Source organism: Salvelinus alpinus, chromosome 5, assembly GCF_045679555.1.
Source record: "Salvelinus alpinus chromosome 5, SLU_Salpinus.1, whole genome shotgun sequence".
Classification (NCBI taxonomy): Eukaryota; Metazoa; Chordata; class Actinopteri; order Salmoniformes; family Salmonidae; genus Salvelinus; species Salvelinus alpinus.
In genome coordinates, this window is record NC_092090.1 from 64445422 (window position 1) to 64464143 (window position 18722).

At 41.9% G+C, this 18722-nt stretch overlaps 1 protein-coding gene across 1 annotated transcript in view; it reads right to left on the reverse strand.

Annotated features, from left to right (window-relative positions):
• tncb (tenascin Cb) overlaps positions 1–7617 on the reverse strand; it is a 108628-nt gene extending 101011 nt beyond the window's left edge. The window contains exon 1 of the mRNA XM_071402685.1: positions 7531–7617. The gene's annotated coding sequence lies outside the window, so the exon portion shown is untranslated. The remainder of the gene's footprint in view (positions 1–7530) is intronic.
• Positions 7618–18722: the final 11105 nt, after the last annotated feature.

Sequence of the window (18722 nt, forward strand, 5' to 3'; positions counted from 1 at the left end):
TTGATTGCCAAAAGCACTTGACTGTAGTGAGTTGAAGCCCCCTCTCAGTGTGTATTTAGCTCAATCCAGAGGAACTGGGGGCCAGATGAGTTCAGGCTGTGCCAGCTCACGGTGCCAAGCAGCCATGGAGCTGGGCCATTTGGATTTGGCGTGATTAGATAGTTATGTGTCAGACAAGGCCGAGCTAACTACTTTCTCTCTTTCTCTACCTCTGTCTGTCTGTTTCTCTCCCTTTCTTTATATATCTCTCTTTCTCTCTCTCTCTCTCTCTCTCCCTCTTTCACTGTCTCAGTCTGCTTCTCTCTCTCTTTTTCAATTGATTGACAAAGGTAGCGGACTTATAAAGGACATAATTGCTGCTGTTAGTCTCATGTCACTGATGAGAACATTGCTAATCTATTTCTTCTAAACGACTGTAGCGTGTGTATGTTATTCAAGGCAACAGCATAAAATTGAGAAAAGACAACAGCAACATCTACTTTATCTCTCGACTCAAACGGGTGCAGGCTTATTTATGTGCCTGTTTGTCATTTCTGAAGCACCACTATAGCCCTAATAGAGTTGCCACTAAGGGGACAAATAAAGTTATTTGAATTGAATTGAATTGCATTGACCTCGCAACGAGTTGCCAGACATAAAATTCACAAATATTTTTCATATTCTGAAGGAGGAACAGATTTGATTTGTGAATATTTGGGGAGTTAATGATCTACTCTGTTTATTCATGTGTTGCTTAATAATAGGGTATTCAACATTTTCAGCCTAACCTCTCAGTCTTCACAGCTGCCTAGTAACTGAAAGATTGCTGGTTTAAATCCCTGAGCCGACTAGGTATAAATTATGTCGATGTGCCCTTGAGCAAGGCACTTAAACCTAATTGCTCTGGATAAGAGAGTCTGCAAAATGACTTAAATGGAAGTCAGTGGAACAATACCTGCTGACAGTCATTCTTTTGTCAGAAACATATATTACATTTTTTTGCTAGGTACAGTGCCTTCAGAAAGTTGTCATATCCCTTGACTTATTCTACCTTTTCTTGTGTTACAGCCTGAATTCAAAATGTATTACATTTATCGTTTTTCTCACCCATTTACACACAATACCCCATAATGACAAAGTGAAAGCATGTTTTTAGAAATGTTTGCAAATTTATTGAAAATGAAATATTTAATTTACATACAGTAAGTATTCACACCCCTGAGTCAATACATGTTAGAATCACCTTTGGCAGCGATTACAAATCCCCCCACAGTTCAGTTCCCCGAGAGCTGCCCCTCAACCATCCAAGACACCGTCCCCCAATGCGCCAACAACAAACAAAATTTTATGAGACATAAAGCACAACCAAAATCTAAACAGCAAGGCTGACTGTATGCGTCTGAGTGCATGTGTGGCACTATTTACATGTGTGTATGTGTGTGCACATGTGTGCGTTTGAATGCGAGTGTGTGTGTTTGCATGTGTAAGCGCGTAAAAGCACATGCGCGGCATCAGCCTGCGGCAAACAAGCATGGGATGTAACAGCGTTCCCCCTCCATGTCATTCAAACGTACTTTATTTTGGGTTTATTTTGACTTCATTTTGACTTTTATCTTAGACCGTCATTCTATCCCCCATCCACACTCTTCACTCCCACTTGTCTCTAGTTCCACATCCCAACCCTCAGTTTCCCCCAGCCCATCCCACCTATTTCTGCTGGCCTCCCTCATCGGATTTCTACACACCATATATCTTTAAACTATGCTGAGATGTTCATCATACAATTTGAATCTATCTAATCGAAGAGAATCCACAGATTGCGAGTTGAAGATAAATCATTTTACTAAGAGTATTAGTAACTGACTGACCAGGTCTCTCCAGATCTCCCAACAATGCTATTTCTAGGGTCAGTTTTAGATTAATGTTGTGCTTTTTCAGCCATTCCTGAACCTGAGACCAGAAACAGGCTACCGGAGGGCAATACCAGAACAAGTGGTCTATTGAGTCTGTATCTACCCAACAAAATCTGCAGAGCTGTGATGATTCTATGCCACAAATATCATTTTTTTTGCAGTTTTACTTCAGTGCTTTTTTGCAAACAGGATGCATGTTTTGGAATATTTGTATTCTGTACAGGCTTCCTTCTTTTCACTCTGTCATTTAGGTTAGTATTGTGGAGTAACTACAATGTTGTTGATCCATCCCAAGTTTTCTCCTATCACAGCCATTAAACTCTGTAACTGTTTTAAATTCACCATTGGCCTCATGGTGAAATCCCTAAGCGGTTTCCTTCCTCTCCGGCAACTGAGTTGGGAAGGACGCCTGTATCTTTGTAGCGACTGGGTGTATTGTTACAACATCCAAAATGTCCTTAATTACTTCACCATGCTCAAAGGGATATTCAATGTCTGCTTTTTTAAACGTTACCCATCAACCAATAGGTGCCCTTCTTTGCGAGGCATTGGAAAACCTTCCTGGTCTTTGTGGTTGAATCTGTGTTTGAAATTCACTGCTCAACTGGGTGACCTTACAGATAATTATATGTGTGTGGTACAGAGATGAGGTAGTCATTCAAAATCCTGTTAAACACTATTATTGCACACAGAGTGAGTCCATGCAACATATTGTGTGACTTGTTCAGCACAAATTTACTCCTGAACATATTTAGGCTTGCCATAACAAAGGGCGTAATACTTATTGACTTATTCATTTTGAATTAATTTGTAAAAATGTCTAAAAACGTCATTCCACTTTGACATTATGGGGTATTATGTGTAGGCCAGTGACACCAAACATCAATTTAATCTATTTTAAATTCAGGCTGTAACACAACAAAATGTGGAAAAAGTCAAGAGGTGTGAATACTTTCTGAAGGCACTGTAGTATTAGCTAGCGCTAGAAGTAACTGCGCCAAAACTCTGGTATTTTTCATCCTATAACTTGTTGTCCATCTTCTTTTTAAATAGTGAGCCAACATGTTTTCATCACTTTTATTCCCATGACTGATCAAAACTCATTTCCTCATGCTATCTCTTGTCCCTCTGCAGCAGACATAATATGGTGACATATTATATTATAGTGAGCAATAAGTTTGGAACATTAAATCGCAATAAAATCGCAGTATCGACCCACTGGGCAAAAACTAGTTGAATCAACGTGGAAAACTGATTGGATTTGCAAAAAGTCATAAAACTAAAGGAATTGCAGGGCTCTGGTCAACAGTGCACTTTGTAGGGAATATGGTATCATTTGGGAAGCGGAACCTTGATTTTGGAGACTGGAGCCAACGCACTAGTCCCGCTGTCAATCAAGAGACCACATTAGACTGTTGAAGTATTCACGTTTAAATATACTTGTATAAGACAACCTCCACACTAACCTTGCTATGGAGTAACACAATGTATCAACGTTACTTGTTACGACTGTGATTATGAAGAACATAAATACATTCACTTGCTTGCTTAGATAATTGTGCTTTAAAAGTGAATAGAGAGATGAAGAATGAGTTCTATACTGCGTCCTAAACTGTACAGTATGATGATGATTTGGTGTGCGCCATATGGGCCCGGGTCAAAAGTAGTGTACTGTGTGATGATTACTGGGGGATAAAAATAGAGAGTGAAAATCTGAGCCATTAAACTTTCAAATCTGATGGCAATGAAAGGACCAAGCGGCGGCGTACATTAACGTGAACCCTCCACAGCTTCAACAACTTAATGGATGTTCATTACTGGCCTATAAGCTTTGTTCAGTCGACATCTCTCTGCTCTTGTGCACTGCAGCCTACTAATACGTCTGCTAAATGACTTAAATGTAAATGTAATACATGCTTCATTCACTGATTTCCATGGGAACTTTGGAAATGTCTCACTAATGCATGATTACATTTCATTGTATGAGAAAGGAATCTATTTTTACCCTGTGCCTAAACACAGAATGTCAATTGTTACAATGAATGCCTACAGTGCCTCCTTCTCTCTTTCTTTCTCTCGGAGGACCTGGGCCCTAGGACCATGCGTCGGGACTGCCGCCCGTGGTGACTCCTTGCTGTCCCCAGTCCGCCTGGCCTTGCTGCTATTCCAGTTTCAGCTGTTCTGCCTGCGGTTATGGAACCGCCACCTGTCCCAGACCTGTTGTTTTTCAACTCTTGATGATCGGCTATGAAAAGCCAACTGAAAATTATTCATGATTATTATTTGACCATGCTTGTCACTTATGAACATTTTTGAACATCTTGGCATAGTTCTGTTATAATCTCCACCCGGCACAGCCAGAAGAGGACTGGCCACCCCTCATAGCCTGGTTCCTCTCTAGGTTTCTTCCTAGGTTTTGGCCTTTCTAGGGAGTTTTTCCTAGCCACCGTGCTTCTACACCTGCATTACTAGCTGTTTGGGGTTTTAGGCTGGGTGTCTGTACAGCACTTCGAGATATTAGCTGATGTACGAAGGGCTATATAAAATAAAATTGATTGATTGATTGAATGAATGATGTATGTTGGTGACCAGAAAAGTGGAGTCCTTCTCCTTTTGTTTTGGGGTGATGTGCAAACATGTACCATAGCAGAAATCTTTCCTAACTTTTGTTCTCTGCATTATGTTACGTCAAAGTGAGTGAGCATTACGTGACCGTCTGTTGCACTCTCATTGATACCGTGTGAGTTACTGAACATAGAACAAGGTGGCCAAATCTCAAATATCTCACTTCCTTGACCGTGGTAACATTAACGGTAGACATATGAAAGGCTACAGGAAAGCAGCATTTTTCAAGTAAAGTGCTATCCTCCTGTGCTTGTTCGCCCTCAAAGCTCTCTAAACGGGATGCCATAATAATGCCTTCTCGTCGCCAAGCACACAGCCCAACTTCCCCCAAGTGTGGAGTGTGACCTACAGGCATGCCAAGGTAAAGTGGGGGTAATTCTGCTATCAAATACCTCTAAGAGCTTCTCCCACTGAGAATTCCTCTATCTCTTTCCCTCTCTCTCTCTCTTCCCCCCCAGACATTGTTCTGCCTGTTATCTTTGGCAGGCCATAAGCCGTACGGCATTCTCAGTGCTTCCTCCCTCCATCCTAACCACTGTACCGTTCGTCTCATCCCGCACATTCATGCTAAGCTCATTAACTATTCAAAAGAGAACAAAATCTCCAACATATCTGGTTGCTCGAGGGCTGTGTGTGTTTTGTGTGAGTGTGCCCCATCCCCCATCCTTGAACACGCTTCCATTACAGCTTTACTCATCCCCCATTTAACCAATACTTTTCATAGCTCGCCTTACTTGACTGTTCAAAGGATTTTTATCTTATCACATTTGATCATATTTGCATCGTTTTAAATGATCGTATAAGCATGCAGGCCGTGCTCGACACAATAAAGTATACACACAAGTTAACATGGTGAAGTGTGTAGAGAAGTCCAAGTGCTCATTATTAAAACCAGATTTAACTTGAGACTGAACAAGCCAAAGACTGCGGTAACTAAAACCGACTGACTTCCAAGGTTGCGCTCCCTGGGGACAAGCTTAAAGGAAACACTGTTTTGTGGAGCATCTTGTCTGAAGTACTGCTATAAATGGCTTAGGCATGTGTGAACCTTTTGAAACAAAAATGGATAAGAAGATGACATGGTTTGCTGCACACGCCATGGATGGCTCTAATCCATTCACGGCTCAATGTCAGTTACCCACACAAGGTCATTTACTGGCCTATATCCCAAAAGGTAACACCTCTACATTCTAAAAGATTGTTGTATAAACTCAACGACACAACACAATAACCATGTCGGACACATGAAAATGAACTGTGTCAAGAAACCACCCTTGTTTGGATCTGAGGACTGGATAATCCATGTTTGCATGTGAAGATCATACTAGGGCAGTCCACGGGCTGCTGATCTGTCTAAAGACCTTCACCTCTACACTCACCCTTAATCCGTTCCCCAGACAGACTGATGCCAGATCAGCAACGGCTTCAGTCTCAAGTCCCCCTGCCCTAAAATAAGCTGGGACCCTCCTCCACCCAGCACAGAGGTCACATGCTCTCCATGTTCTCCAGGCTACCACATGCTACCAGACACAGAGATAACTCAAGACCTGGGAGACACCCAATGCTGCTTAATACACAAGGCCTGTTACCCGGCCATGGCCAAAGATCAATTTCATATCCTGACATTTGGGTTTTAAAGTCTCTCATTTGCCCAGCTGAAAGATAAGCAATTATGTTTTGTCAGTTTAAAAATACCAAGATTGGGAGGTGAATGAAATTGCTTGGAAACCTGTCAGAAAGACAGTGATAAAATTTGATTTGATTTGATTTGAAAAGCGCAACCTATGCATGAGAGGGAGGACTAATAAGACCTGGCCATGAGTCATTATTATGTCTACAGTGGGCATTGTACTCATTAAAATATACCAGAACTTAAAATACGATTGGAAGAACTCATCTCAGTGACCTTTTAGAAAACAATTTTCAATAAAAAAAACAAATGGCTGCCCTTCTTAGACAGAGTGAGTGTTTACATGGAATACTAAAGCGATTTTACCTTGAGCTGCTCTACCTCTCTCAGCATTCCCTCACTGGGCCTCTGAAATAATGGCCCAGATTAAACTGATAAAGCAACTGGTCTCTTTGTTGGCATAGATTTTGAGTCAATTGGCACCCATTTCCTATATAGTGCACTATACAGGGAAGAGGGTGCCATCTGTGACACAAACCTAGATATTTATTTACAGGAGGACACGCTTGGACTGGGATTCAATATCACTCGTCGTGAGCATGCCTTGAACTTCTGTGCTCCTTCCTGTGGCCCTTATTCGCCCTAAATTCCTCGTCAATCTCACTCAAGTTGCCATTCCACCACTCTCTATCCCCGCCCTCTCTGTCACTGCCATTATTTTAATCCATGTCCATAAGCATATCGCCACTCTATCCTCATCAGATCAATGAGCGATTACAACAAATACACAAAATATGATATATATATATATATATCCCTGTAAAACCCTACAAACTGTAACTAACAGGCTTTCTGATAATATGATAAGCCAGGTCTTGGTAAAGGAGAGGTACACAGATTCAAGGCAAATGCTCAACGATGACTGTCTCTTTATAAGATGCTCCTGGGTCAATTTAACACGGACCTGGACGGATCAATAGTTTGTCTGGGTAAACAATCTTGTGGGTTTGTCTTGTCAGCCTGATTAAATACAAAAGGAAATTGGGTTGATTAGCAAATATGAACGCATCAATATTACATGAGATTGAATCTATCTTTTGAGGGTTTTTTGGTTTAGAAAAAATATTTTGTCTCTGCATTCTGAATTGTAGCTGCTTCAGTTCATACAATGAAATGATATACTGAGAGAATACAGTGATTCATAAAACTAAGCATTTTTGCAACACATGGTCATGATGCAAATCCATCATTTCCTAAAAATGTCTAAAACAAAATAAATAACTCCACTCTGAAAATCATGAACCATCGCTACACAAAAATATGAAAAATATATTGTGACGCATCTGAATGGAATCCAGCACATAGAAACATAGAGACAAATACCTTATTTATATGAAGATAGAGCAGGGCACTTCAGTGGCATTGTCAGGGCTGAATGTTGCTGCGGGTGCTTGTGGTTCCCCAGTGAACTGAGGCAGATGTCACAAGAGACACCTGCTCTGCTTGGACTCTAGTCTCCTCCTCTACTCTGCTACTTGTTTTGGTGTAGGGGGGGTCGTTGCTTGCCCTGCCCCAAAATAGACCCATCGCTCAGCTAGCTGGGATTTATGGGTAGGAAACTCATTAAGTCACATTAAATCATTTTCAACATGATCTACAAACAAAATCAGCTGTTTTACCTATTGTATAGATCATAGCATTGACATGGCCCATTAGAGGGGGCCTTCACAATGTTTTTGGTGAATCAATACAAAACAATCATAGTAATGTGTGGATAAAGAGAACCAAATTATTGAAAGGCATGGACATAAACTAAGGAGCTTACTGTATCTTAACCAGTGTGCATGTCCACAGCCAGGCTGGTCTGGGTGGGGGTGCATTCTGAAAGCCTTAATGGCAAGCCATCTGTTTGGATGTTTCATGGTGGGCTCACATCAACACCCACATGATTGACTGACAGTCGGCTAATCCAATCTCCGCTGTTCCTACTGTATGGCACGGGACAGACTTCCTGGTGTGCCAAAAATCATCATCGTTATCACCACCTTGGGAGCAGCATCACACCTACCCAGGGAAGGGCATGGCGAGTTGTCCTTAGTAAGTATGACTGGACTTATACTGCAGGAAGCTGCAGTATTTAATAATGCCTGTGAGTTTGTGAGAGAAAAAATAAACAAGCTGCCTGACCTACATTACTCTTCAGCTGAATGACAGATGTCCTGCTGGTGTCTTTACTACTGTGTAGTAGATGATTAAAATGTTTTGGTTCTCCAGATATACAACCAAATTTGCTGTCCTCAGTCGCACTGTAGTATATCAATCTATCCAGTTATCCAGCGGGAAATCTTAATCTGAAACTGAACCTGACCAGTTTTTTGGGGGGGGGGATATACTGTAAGTAAAATGTGTTCAAAGACGTGTTCCATTGACCTTTTTTTGCAATTTTTTTGACTCACTTTTTGGTGAATCATACCTTTTAACAGGCTGTTAGGGTTCTCTGAAGTGCAGTAGCTATACACTGAGTGTACACAACATTAAGAACACCTGCTCTTTCCATGACATAGACTGACCAGGTGAATCCAGGTGAACGCTACGATCCGTTATTGATGTCACTTGTTGAATCCACTTCAATCACTGTAGATGAAAGGGAGGAGACAGATTTTTTTTTAAATTCATCCTTGAGACATGGACTGTGTACGTGTGCCATTCAGAGGGTGAATGGGCAAGACAAAATGTTTAACTGAATTTGAACGGGGTATGGTAGTAGGTGCCAGTCACACAGGTTTGTGTCAAGAACTGGAACACTGCAGGGTTTTTCACGCTCAACAGTTTCCGTCTGTATCAAGAATGGTCCACCACCTAAAGGACATCCAGCCAACGTGACACAACTGTGGGAAGAATTGGAGTCAACACGGGCCAGCATCTCTGTGGAACGCTTTTGACAACTTGTAGAGTCCATGCCCCGATGAATTGAGGCTGTTCTGAGGGCAAAGGGGGGGGGGGGGGGCTTTCTTAGGAAGGGAAGGCATTCTTAATGTTTTGCACACTCAGTGTAATTGACAAATGATTGAACTCTTTAATTGAGTCTGTAGCCTTTGACATCAAAATATGCGTGCATAACACAATGGCTGTATTAGTAAGGGGATAGCATACCTCATGTTCAGATCAAATCAAAGTTTATTGGTTGCGTACACAGTTTTGCAGGTGTTATATGGCAGGTGCAGTGAAATGCTTATATTACTAGCTGCAACAGTGCATTAGAATGTCTCGCAAATACAAAGAACAAGAACGAACTATCTAAAGTAGCTAGATTAGAGTGAGCATGTGTGAGAATTCAGAATATAAATACATGGTGTATGTGTGACAATTCAGAATATAAATACGTGGTGTCTATAGACAGTATTTAATTTGGATAAATATTTTTTTTAATGTACTTTAGTAAGTATATTAGGATAAGCTATGTCAAGAATACAGTATATGCATACACACTAAGTAAACAACAGTATCTAAACAGAATATGAGGTGACCAGCGTTCAATGACTCTATATTCATGAGGCATTAGTCTCAAGGTGCAGGGCTGAGTACCGAGCAGGTAACCGGCTAGTGATGGCTGTTCAACAGTCTGAAGGCTTGGTGAGAGAAGTTGTTTATCAGTCTCTCACCTTAATTTCCTGGCAACACTCTGCCAGGGCTTTCACCTCCTCCTTGTAGACTGTCTTGTCGTTGTTGGTAATCAGGCCTACCACTGCCGTGTCATCAGCAAACTTGATGATTGAGTTGGAGTCGTGCGTAGCCATGCAGTCATGGGTGAACAGGGAGCACAGGAGGAGGCTGAGCACACACCTCTGTGGGGCCCCCGTGTTGAGGATCAGCATGATGGAGGTGTTATTACCTACCCTCACCACCTGGATTCGGCCCATCAGGAAGTGCAGGACCCAGTTGCAGAGGGAGGAGTTCATACCCAGGGCCCTGAGCTTAGTGACAAACTTGGAGGGCACTATTGAGTTGAAAGCAGAGCTGTAGTCGATGAATAGCATTCTCATGTAGTTATTCCTTTTGTCCAGGTGGAATAGGGCAGTGTGCAGTGCAATGGTGATTGTGTCGTCCGTGGAACTGTTGGAGTGGTATGCAAATTGTAATGGGTCTAGGGCAAGGTGGAGGTTATATGGTCCTTGTCTATCCTCTTAAAGAACTTCATGATGACAGAGGTGAGTGCTACGGAGTGATTGTCATTTAGTTCAGTAACGTTAACTTGCTTGGGTACAGAAACAATGGCAGACATCTTGAAGCAAGTGGGGACAACCAACTGGGATAAGGAGAGGTTGAATATGTCCGTAAATACTCCAGCCAGCTGGTGGGCGCATGCAATGAGGAATCGGCTTGTTATGCCTTCCAGCCCGGCAGCCTTAGGAGGGTTAACACTCTTGAAAGTTCTAATCACGTCGGCTACAGAGATCTGGAGCCCGCAGTCCTCGTGAGCAGCGGGCGAAGAACGTGTTAAGCTTGTCTGGAAGTAAGGCATTGGTGTCCACGATGTGGCTGGTTTTCCCTTTGTAATCTGTGATTATCTGAAGTAGGGATGGGGGTTTGAAATAATTTAATAATAATAATAATAATCAAAAAGTATCATCATTTTTTTCTCTCGGATATCTGGATATTCAAAATATATGTTTTTTAAAGTTGTGTTTTTAACCTGAGGACTGCTGCACAAGAGAGAGAGAGGCTAGCGCTCTATTGCTGCAGCTGCACGGGAGAGAGAGAGAAGCAGTCACGCAGTAGCCAAGGCAACTCGGCTACAACCAAGACTAGTGTGAAGGATGGTTTTGTTCTCTTTTTAACAAAAATATATGCCTTATAGAAATAGGACATGTTAATCACAAAACATAGCGGGAATGCAGTAAAGCTGTTGCTAATCTAGGGTGTCGACTGTGCAAACCAGAAGGTTGAGACAAGATGGAAAAATGCTGAATAACAAGAAAACAGGAACTGAGCAATGTAGCAACCGACAACTCAGCTCAATCTTCATAACAAACACTTCTGGATATCTGGATCCTGTGTGCTGTAAGGCTGGGACCAGCCTGGGCACCACCGATAGGCTAGCAAGTTTAAACCACGCTAAGCCTCTACTGTGACAGGCCAACTCTAAAGTTGGAACTACCTCTGTCACAGTATAAAAGAAGATGTCTGTACTATTTCAGTCAGTTCTCTGCTTTACCCTGCGTGGTGATACAGTGAACCCGTATATACGAAAATTGCATTTACTATTTATCGCTTGTGTTAAATAAAAATACTTAAAGTATATTCGGTGACTCTGAATCACATGTTATCCTGATACCAGATTTGATTGACGCAACCCTTTACACTAGCTAAGTTGTAGCAGACACAAAGTTATTTATCATCCTATATAACAGTATCTGTCTTGACTGGAGTAGCCTAGAGAACCTAGCTACCAAACAAGCTAAGCTAGCCAGCTATAGCTAGCTTGGCTAATTGAGCCTACATGCTGCGCATTCTCCCCAGCCCCATTCAGATAAAACAACAGCCTACCTGTTGGTTGCTCGTTGTAGCCTACTCCTTCTCATTTCGCTAACTTTTAATTCCTGAATTTTATTCCATCTTGCATTGCATTAGTGAACTCACACTCCACTTGCTACACATTGAGCCTCTTTGCCATTTTGATTGGCCAACATAAACAAAATCAACACACATGAAGGCTACCAGTATTTTTATGGGATGCATGTCATAGAAACTACGTTGAAATGTTTGTCGTTTTATTAAATTAATAATTCAATGTAATAATAATGTCATGGTATATCCTTGTATGTAACAATGTCACATGTTAACCTTTTCACATGCGAGTTCCAAATATCTCAATAGGTCGCCCCAGCGTGAGTTTTATGCACGTGATGTCAGATTGCACTCACTGTCCCAAAATGTGATTGTTAAGCAACAGGACTTTTAACACATACTGCCTGCTAATTATCTATAGGCTATGTTTCAATTTGTCAATTTTTAATTATTTTCAAACAAGTTTTATTTTCAGGGCCATGTAGCCATCCCAGAAGGGAGAATAACAATGGTCAAGCGTCCTCTCTCCGTGTGTAACACAGAAAATGTGTTGGTGGAATTTTGGCAGAATTTTCCTCAGATTTAATTTGTTAAAGTCCCTAGCTCCAACAAATGTTGCCACAGGATATGCAATAAACGGCCATGACAATAACTGGTGAGAATTCTCTTGGGAAGTAATGGGGTCGGCATTTAATGGTGAAGTATTCCAAGATCGGTGTTCCACATCATAGTTCTACAACACACCTGTGGTAGAGTACTAGACCATTAAAACAAGGTTAGGTTTCAGCAGTGCCCTGCACACACCTCTGTTTGGAACTGCCCCCAGTCCAGTACGGTCTGTCACTGTAAATCACTCTCGTAAAGCCATCCACACTACAGCTACACAGAGATATACCGGATATACATATCCATAATATTATCCAAACACAGCATGTTCATGTCAATGATTTAAGCAAAGATAAAACACTCACAGCATTTGTCCTCAGTAGATTAGTTGGTGCATTCTCCTAAAATCATAAGCAGTAGAAAAAAAGAAGGTACGCACTCTGAACCTTGCAATCCTCTAAAATCCTCCTTCAAAACCTATCGTACTCAAATCATTTTTGAGCTGTCCAGGACCACCATAGATCTACATACATACAGTGCATTCGGAAAGTATTCAGACACCTTGATTATTTTATTTTTGTTACGTTACAACCTGATTCTAAAATTGATTTTTTCCCCCCTCATAAATCTACACACGATACTTTTATTTAGTTTTATTTCACCTTTGTTTAACCAGGTAGGCCAGTTGAGAACAAGTTCTCATTTACAACTGCGACCTGGCCAAGATAAAGCAAAGCAGTGCGACACAAACAACACAGAGTTACACATGGGATAAACAAACGTACAGTCAATAACACAATAGAAAAATCTATATACAGTGTGTGCAGATGTAGTAAGATTAGGGAGGTAAGGAAATAAATAGGCCATAGTGGTGAAATAATTACAATTTAGCAATTAAACACTGGAGTGATAGATGTGCAGAAGATGAATGTGCAAGTAGAGATACTGGGGTGCAAAGGGAAAAAAAAATTAAAAAATATGTGGATGAGGTAGTTGGGTGGGCTATTTAAAGATGGGCTGTGTACAGGTGCAATGATCGGTAAGCTGCTCTGACAGCTGATGCTTAAAGCTAGTGAGGAGATATGAGTCTCCAGCTTCAGTGATTTTTGCAATTCGTTCCAGTCATTGTTGTATGGCATTGAAGCTCGTCTGGAGGTTAGTTAACACAGTGTCCAAAGAAGGACCAGAAGTATACAGAATGGTGTCGTCTGCATAGAGGTGGATCAGAGAATCACCAGCAGCAAGAGCGACATCATTGATGTATACAGAAAAAAAAGTCAGCCCGACAATTGAACCATGTGGTACCCCCATACAGACTGCCAGAGGTCCGGACAACACACCCTCCAATTTTACACACTGAACTCTATTTCTCATTTGAGAAACCAAGGCTGTTGAGTCTGCCGATAAGAATGCGGTGATTGACAGAGTCGAAAGCCTTGGCCAGGTCGATGAAGACGGCTGCACGGTATTGTCTTTTATCGATGGCGGTTATGATATCGTTTAGGACCTTTGGGCGTGGCTGAGGTGCACCCATGACCAGCTCGGAAACCATATTGCATAGCGGAGAAGGTACGGTGGGATTCGAAATGGTTGGTGATCTGTTTGTTAACTTGGCTTTCAAAGACTTTAGAAAGGCAGGATAGGATAGATATAGGTCTGTAACAGTTTGGGTCTAGAGTGTCTCCCCCTTTGAAGAGGGGTATGACCACGGCAGCTTTCCAATCTCTGGGGATCTCAAACAATACGAAAGAGAGGTTGAACAGGTTAGTAATAGGGATTGCAACAATTGCGGCGGATAATTTTAGAAAGAGAGGGTACAGATTGTCTAGCCCAGGTGATTTGTAGGGGTCCAGATTTTGCAGCTCTTTCAGAACATCAGCTATCTGGATTTATCGGTGGTGACAGTGTTTCCTAGCCTCGGTGCAGTGGGCAGCTGGGAGGAGGTGCTCTTATTCTCCATGGACTTTAGTGTCCCAGAACTGTTTGGAGTTTGTACTACAGGATGCAAATTTCTGTTTGAAAAAGCTAGCCTTTGCTTTCCTAACTGCCTGTTGGTTCCTAACTTCCCTGAAAAGTTGCATATCGCTGGGACTATTCGATGCTAATGCAGTACGCCACCGAATGTTTTTGTGCTGGTCAAGATTTTAAGATTAAGATATTTAAGATGGTGAGGAAAGCACTTTTAAAGAATAACCAAGCATCCTCTACTGACGGAATGAGGTCAATATCCTTCCAGGATACGCGGGGCAGGTCGTTTAGAAAGGCCTGCTCGCTGAAGTGTTTTAGGGAGCAGGCCTTTGATGAGGGGTGGTCGTTTGACCGCGGACCCATTACAGAAGCAGGCACTGAGGCAGTGATTGAAGAGATCCTGTATGAAGACAGCAGATGTGTATTTAGAGGGCAAGTTGGTCAGGATGATACCTATGAGGGTGCCCGTGTTTACGGATTTAGGGTTGTACCTGGTAGGTTCCTTGATAATTTGTGTGAGATTGAGGGCATTGATACACCATAAAAACAAAGCAAAAACAGTTTTTTAGACATTTTTGTACATTCATAAAAAAATTGAACTTAAATATAACATTTACATAAGTATTCAGAACCTTTACTGAGTACTTTGTTGAAGCACCTTTGGCAGCGATTACAGCCTTGGTTCTTCTTAGGTATGACGCTACAAGCTTGGTAGACCTGGATTTGGGGAGCTACTCCCATTCTTCTCTGCAGATCCTCTCAAGCTCTGTCAGGTTGGATGGGGAGCGTCGCTGCACAGCTATTTTAAGGTCTCTCCAGAGATGTTCGATCGGGTTCAAGTCTGGGCTCTGGCTGGGCTAGTGAAGGACATTCAGAGACTTGTCCCGAAGCCACTCCTGCGTTGTCTTGCCTGTGTGCTTAGGGTCATTGTCCTGTTGGAAGGTGAACCTTCACCCCAGTCTCAGGTCCTGAGCGCTCTGGAGCAGGTTTTCATCAAGGATCTCTCTGTACTGTGCTCCTTTCATGTTTCCCTCGATCCTCCGTTCATGTCTCTCAGTCCCTGCCGCTGAAAAACATACCCACAGCATGATATTGCCACCCCCATGCTTCACAGTAGGGATGGTGCCAGGTTTGCTCCAGACGTGAAGCATGGAATTCATGCCAAAGAGTTAAATTTTGGTTTCATCAGACCAGAGAATCTTGTTTCTCACGGTTTGAGAGTCTTAATGTGCCTTTTGGCAAATTCCAAGCGGGCTGTCATGTGCCTTTTATTGAGGAGTGGCTTCCGTCTGGCCACTCTACCATAAAGGCCTGATTGGTGGAGTGCTGCAAAGATGGCTGTCCTTCTGGAAGGTTCTCCCATCTCCACAGAGGAACTCTGGAGTGTTCTTGGTCACCTCCCTGACCAAGGCCCTTCACCCCCGATGGCTCAGTTTGGCCGGGCGGCCAGCTCTAAGAAGAGTCTTGATGGTTCCAAACTTCTTCCATTTAAGAATGGCCATTGTTTTCTAGGGGACCTTCAATGCTGCATTTGTTGGTACCCTTCCCCAGATCTGTGCCTCGCGGAGCTCTACAGACAATTCCTTCGACCTCATGGCTTGGTTTTTGCTCTGACATGAACTGTCAACTGTGGGACCTTATATAGACAGGTGTGTGCCTTTCCAAATCATGTCCAATCAATTTACCACAGGTGGACTCCAATCAAGTTGTAGAATCATCTCAAGGATGATCAATGGAAACAGGATGCACCTGATCTCAATTTTGAATCTCATAGCAAAGGGTCTGAATACATATAAATAAGGTATTTCAGTTTTTTATTTGTAATACATTTGCAAACATTTATATAAACCTGTTCTTGCTTTGTCATTATGGGGTATTGTGTGTAGATTGATAAGAATGTATACATGTGTTGTCCATTTTAGAATAAGGCTGTAACGTAACAAAATTTGGAAAAGATCAAGGGCTCTGAATACTTTCCGAATTCACTGTAGATCTACATACAGTAGTATTGTATAGTTCTGAATATCAGGGAGGGTAATCTATATTGGAAATGTCTTTGTCTCTACAGGAGTTGTCTTGGCACAATAGCACTGCATGCTAGTTATCTCATGTTAGTATAATCTTACTATCTACCATAGCCGAGGGTCATTTGTTGAAATATACAGTGTAAACCACCAGGCTACCACCAGGCTTTAGGCTACCTCGTGGTTTCTGGAGGGGTATAAGCATGAGAAAGTGCCCCTGTCAAAGTGCAATGTAATTTATGTGGCAGTTAAATAATGATTTAATTATAAGGCCTCTCTTTTATGGTTCCTGAAATGTTCATCAGAGTTTGCAGAGCGTGAAGATTGACCCGTCCCGCATCCTCAAATTCACCCACTCATTGGCTGTGTCTCAAATGACACCATATTTCCAGTGCACTACTTTTGACCAGTGCCCATAGAGCTCTGGTTAAAATTAGTGCTCTATTTAGGGTTGCCAGTTGGGATGCAGACACTGCTTATCTCCTCTAAACTAGCTCAAAACACCCTGTAGACTAGAGTAGCTTACAAGGTTTATGTTACAAATACTTTTATGTGACTTCTTGGTTAGCTTACATGCCCTTTACAAGTCATTAAATCCTAGCAAAATAACGTTTGAGCAGTTTGCCAACCCACTGTCACGTTCCTGACCTTATTTCCTTTGTTTAGTCTTTGTTTAGTTGGTCAGGACGTGAGCTGGGTGGGTGTAGTCTATGTTATGTGTTTCTATGTGTAGGTTTGTCAATTGGCCTGATATGGTTCTCAATCAGAGGCAGGTGTTTTGCATTGTCTCTGATTGGGAACCATATTAAGGTAGCCTGTTTGCACTGTTGGTTTGTGGGTGATTGTTCCTGTTCGTGTGTTCATGTATTTTGTGTTCCCATGTTCAGGACTGTAGCTTCTTTGGTTTTCGTCTGTTTATTGTTTTTGTTCGTGCTGAAAAAGTATTCCAATAAATATGGAAACGTACCACGCTGCGCTTTGGTCCTCCTCTCCTTCCAACGACGAGAGCCCTTACACCCACTCAGAGAAGAAAGAAGTTGAATGATTGAACTAGTGGGTAAAGAACACAGCTAGCTTATGTTGTGCACAGCTCTAATCCCACCATAAATAAATCAGTCAATCAATGTCCAAAATGGCACCCTATTCCATATGTAGTGCACTACTTTTGACCAGGGCCTATAGGGTACACCATCATTTATCTCTATTGCAAAATCACAGAAACCATGTCATCTTTCAGACCCTGATTTCCAAAGTCGATATTACGAAACAAAACTATACACAATCCTACAAAGAAACTGTTTGTTTGCATGCTAAGCAACTGTTTATTTTTCCAATGCAATATCGGATGCACCTTCCCCTCTTTACGAATGAACAACAATTACACCATGTTTATATTTGCTCATAAATACGTATTTGTTTTCAAATTGCCGCAATCTGTCCCGCAATCCCGTCTGTTTGTATCTGTTTATTTTATGAATATCATCAGCATTTTCTTCAAAATAGCCCCCCTGTATTGTAATAAAGCCCTATCGGTGAGCCCCATGGGAAGGTTGTTATCTGAAGAGGCCCAGCTTGTATTACCGCCAAGGGTTCCATTTTTCCCCACCGGCTCAGAGCAAGGTCTCTGTCTTTGTTCAAATGTGTCCATCCAAAACTCATAAAGCATCCCTCAAATGGGAAGTTTATGCTTTCATATCCATCACCAGATTCAATATTTGGTTGCTAGGGAAACACAACAGCCACTGCATGCTCTTGAGGTTGGGAGGTTGCAGGATATGCATTGGAAGCGTCCCAGTGACTCAGAACGAACACAGAATATAGTGTCAGATGTAATAGAACTATCAAAAGTTCTATCAAAAGCAATACTGTGGCAATAAGTGCACTTGCGATGCATGTGACAGAGACAAACTACATTTCAGATGGGGTAGAATTGTCTTGAAAAGAAAACATTGACATACATTGTTGATTGTTGGACGAGGTAACAATTTAGAATGGAGAAATCAGCAGTGACATGATTCTCAAACTCATTCAAATGAATGAGGACCACTAGATTGGGTCAAACGTGTTTACCTGTAGCCAATGGGAGAACAACATTTATTGAATGTGTGAGAAGAATGGGGAGTTGAAATGAAATATTGCCATTTGCAGCCCATGATAGACACTGCAATGCTAACTTTATTGCCACCAGGAATTTCATTTTCATTCACAGATATTAACCCCCTTTGCTGTTCTGGAATGAAATGAAAGGAGGGTAATTCAATCACGTTCCACAGAGAGACATTGATATGTCTTCCTTTATTCTGAGTGTTTCAGAGGGCAGTCAAGTCTATGACAATACAGATTGAGATTTATATTGAGTGTGAACGGTGAACACTCATTGTCTACTTCCTCTTTTAGATCTCAATACCA